General features: G+C 39.4%; 1 long non-coding RNA gene across 1 annotated transcript; it reads left to right on the forward strand.

The window, feature by feature from the left end:
- The first annotated feature begins 2866 nt into the window (after positions 1-2866).
- Positions 2867-3827, forward strand: LOC118889517. The gene is made up of 2 exons (XR_005018556.1): positions 2867-2978; positions 3725-3827. It is a non-coding gene; the product is annotated as an uncharacterized LOC118889517 (long non-coding RNA).
- Positions 3828-4044: the final 217 nt, after the last annotated feature.

A 4044-nucleotide genomic window follows, 5' to 3' on the forward strand; every position in this document is an offset into this window, starting at 1 on the left:
GTATGTGTGTGGGTTTATGAAAATTGAAAGGACGTAACACTAACTACAGCAACATATAAGCAGTGATTATTTTTGGCCGTTTAATAGACATGCTCATTTTTTAACAGCTTCATGTTTTCCCCATTATATATTAAAGGATATAGCTTCATTTTTATAACAATGTATCATATTATTTAAAAAATATATAGTAGTCAGTGAAGATGTGGCTGAGCTGCAGGGAACGTTTACGTCCTGGCCTTCTGACACATGCCTAGCTGATGACTCTTTCACAGGTTTCAAGTGTCTCCTCTTTCTCTTCCTCTCCTCCTCATTCTGCTCTTCTTCCTGCTGTCCCATTATAAAACCCCATTCCTAAGAAGCTTCCTGATTATTTGGCCAAGACAAATTACTCTTCCATTTCTTCTTTCTGACTGCAGGAAGAATTATGAAAGATATTAAAGGACTATTACTAAATGCATGGGCAACATTTCAAAGTAGTAAATTGAACAGTTAAGGGGTAGATATTGGGCAGCGAAGGTAATATGGCCGGTGGAGGTTTCCGGAGAGTTGAAGAAGAAGACAGAGAATAAACGGTGAAAAATTTTTTTCTATTACTGTGTTCAAAGCCATAAAGCATGTTTGGAAAGAGCAGAAGAAAGCAAGTATATCAGATGAGCCCTAAGTCCATATTTCATCTAGATTTCAGACCTTAGTGCTCTGATCTTCTCTCCCCTCCCAACCCCACTCTCAATCACTTATATGTGATGCTGTGGGTTTTCAATGGTATCTTATATCTATTTTTGGTTTCACACAATTGAAATCTGATATTTACTTATGGAATACAACAGTTTTATTTCCTGATAAAGGAATTTTAAGCCCACGAGGGCAGTCTAGGGAAGTGTTCTCCTCAGGTGAGGTAGGATATCCTGATTCCATTAAACATGTGTTCCCACATTCTACAGTAACATTAAGTGAGAGTTACAACTTTATTCTTAAGCGAGACACAGCTCTTCACCAGCCATGACCCATCACAAGGCTCCTCAGTGCCCAAGGGGACAGCATAGAAAAGAGTAGTGTTCGTGTCCAGGATAGAAGGGAGGAACTGTAGAAAAACTGTTGACAGCTAAATCACTAAAAAGGCAAAAATGAAATCTTTGGAGGACATGCTAAAGCACTGGGCGCTGAAGTTCAGTCATTTGCTAAAAGCTCATTATATCTGTCATAATTCCACACCCCATGTGTCATATTACATTTATATGTTTGGCTTTAACTTCACTTCCTAATAACTTTGAAAATTTTTATTTTAATTGGCCATAGTTAATCATGTACATGAAATGACAGATGAAATATTTAAATTATATATTACAATATGTATGTACATATATACATATAGAAATATGTTACAGAAAGAGGGACAGAGGGAGAGAGAGAGAGAGAGAGAGATTAAAATGTCTGGAACAGGCAAAGTCTGCAGAGCTGAAACGCTGCTGGAAGTCGATCTGACAGGGGAATTATCTTTTTCCTGGGTGAAGGTCAGCCTTGTTCTATTCAGGCCATCAGTGGATTGGATGAGGACTTCCCACCTTATAGAGGGCAACTGCCTTTACTCAGGTCACTGATTTAAAAAATACTCTCATCCAAAAGAATCTGTACAGGAGCACCCAGAATAATGTTTGACCAGATAACCATGGACCCTGTGCCACTGAAGCTGACCCATAAATTAACCATCAAAACTTCCTTCCAGCACAGTAACAAATTGTATGAAGAAAATAGAGCAGGAAATAGGTTTATTTGACATACGTTCCACTGTGACCAAAATGGAAAATGTAAAAACTAAGTTAAAATTATAATAAAATTGTTATTAATGATTGAAAAATTGTATATGAATGGCAATGAACTTCAGTGATGCATTTTTAATAAAGTGAGTTCAACTTCCTCTTAAATTTATCCCTAGATTTGCTGTGAAACAACATGTGTTGAAATAATTCATAAATATTAAATACATATAAAATTAGTTATTTGAATGGCATTGCATATTGGGATCCCCAATAATTTCAAAGGGACAGGAAGCCAGAAAATTTGAACAATCCTCTGGGCTTTCTTAAAGGTGAAGAAATCCAAAGAGGTTAGTTGGGAGAAATTAGGTAGGAGCAGGTGGTATAACACTTTTGGGCGGTATGAGCAAAATGCTTGATTTCTGTTGAAAATCTAGAGTCTGAGCTGCCAGCTCCTCTTAGTTATGGTAGCTCATGCTATGCTCTTAGTGAATTCCTTTTGGCCTGAAGTAAAACAGTTTTATAAAAGTCACAGGAATCTGACCGCTGGATGTTCGTTATATGAGGGAGCAAAGCAGTGAAAGGAGGACCCTAGAGGTCACCACTTTACTGAACGTGTCTAAGTATCATGATGGGAAGTCATCTGAGATGATCTACTAACTTCCCTCAGTCCATTTTAGAAGAAGAGAAGAGACTTTGCTTGGCAAGCCATGAATAAATGGGAAATGCATTGTAAGAAAAACTTGAGGTAAAGAGAAAGGTGTCACTACGTAGCCAGACCCTTTTGAAACCAGTATGGGCATCAAAATGGTCACCAGATCAAGTGCAACTAGGAAGGCAGTTTTAGAAGTCAAGGAAGGTGAAAGATAGAAAAGGGTCGTCTTCCCCAATCAAGAAAGGGGAATTTTGATTACACGTTAGAGAACCTCCCAAATCCCCCCACTGCCATAAACCACGGAAACGGAGAGCTAAGGCAGGGACTCTGTGAGTCATGAGAACGTAATCCATTGAGGAGATCCTGGAGCAGGACATTTCTTGTTTTCAGAGTGCTTGCCAAGCCAGTTATGGATGGATTTGCATTTTGGTTGGGAAATGATTGGACCAGGCCAGTTTTGGCAGCTCCCCTTCCTCCTAGGTGGGACAGCAAGCCCCAATGAATAGGTCCTCTGCTGCATCACAGCCATCCTCCTGGTACTGTAGTCCCAATTGAATTTGGAGAACGTGGTGAGTAGGATTCTTTAGTTCAAATTTGTTCTTCAGCTTCTGAATGTAGCATTTATCCTGGAGACAGCAAATTTGATGGGTCCAAAGTTACCATCATGGGTTTAATGCTACTTATTGGATGGGAACTTGCAATTTGGGTCCAAAGCTATATTGTATTTATTAGATTTCTCATACCTTGTTTGAATTCTTGTATTGAAGAAGAAATTAATAGGAAATTTTGACATGAAAGATAAAGAATAAAGTATTTTCCCTTTCCTATGCCTTTGTGGTGTCCCTCTGCTGTGATGTTAGAGGCATTTATCTTAGAAGGTGTGAGGTCCTTACATTCTTCCTGATTGCCCTTTGCTCTGTATATGTCATTCTGTTGGTACCTCATGAGAGAAGATGATGATAGCAATTGCTTGTGAGCTTGCCCAGGATTTTAGAACTTGTGTTGGCCTTTTTTGAAGATGTTGTTTTCATAAAAAAAAAAAAAAGAAATAAAAGTAAAAACACCTGCTTGTTTCTTTCAAATAAAGATATTTTCTTTGGAAAAGTTGTGTGAGAAAGGAAAAGTTTTTCTCTGGGGTGATGTATCGATTTGCTAAAGAGCGAGAGAGAAGTCAGAAATTCATTAAAAGGTATTAAAGATATTAAAGCCCATGCTTAGAGATTGCCGAGATAGTATCTGTTGTTATTACACAAGCTTTTCCGCTCCTCTCTGTAAGAATTCCTTCTTGTGAACACGGTCATATACTTTCTTTCAGATATTAAGACTCCAGAAAGATGTCTTCTGAACAGCAGCAGTGCAAGCAGCCTTGCCAGCCACCTCCAGTGTGCCCACCTAAGTGCCCTGATCCTTGCTCACCTCCCAAGTGTCCAGAACCTTGCCCACGTATAAAGTGCCCTGAGCCATGCCCACCTCAGCAGTGCCAGCAGAAATGCCCTCCTGTGCCACCTCCCCAACAATGCCAGCAGAAGTGCCCACCCAAGAACAAGTAACAGCTTCAGCGTTTATATGGATCAGGAAAGGATAAGGACAATTGGCTCACCGAGGTCCACAGCTCCACCTTCATCTTCTCTTTAA

The sequence above is a fragment of the Balaenoptera musculus genome, unplaced genomic scaffold, assembly GCF_009873245.2.
Source record: "Balaenoptera musculus isolate JJ_BM4_2016_0621 unplaced genomic scaffold, mBalMus1.pri.v3 scaffold_82_arrow_ctg1, whole genome shotgun sequence".
Taxonomy (NCBI): Eukaryota; Metazoa; Chordata; class Mammalia; order Artiodactyla; family Balaenopteridae; genus Balaenoptera; species Balaenoptera musculus.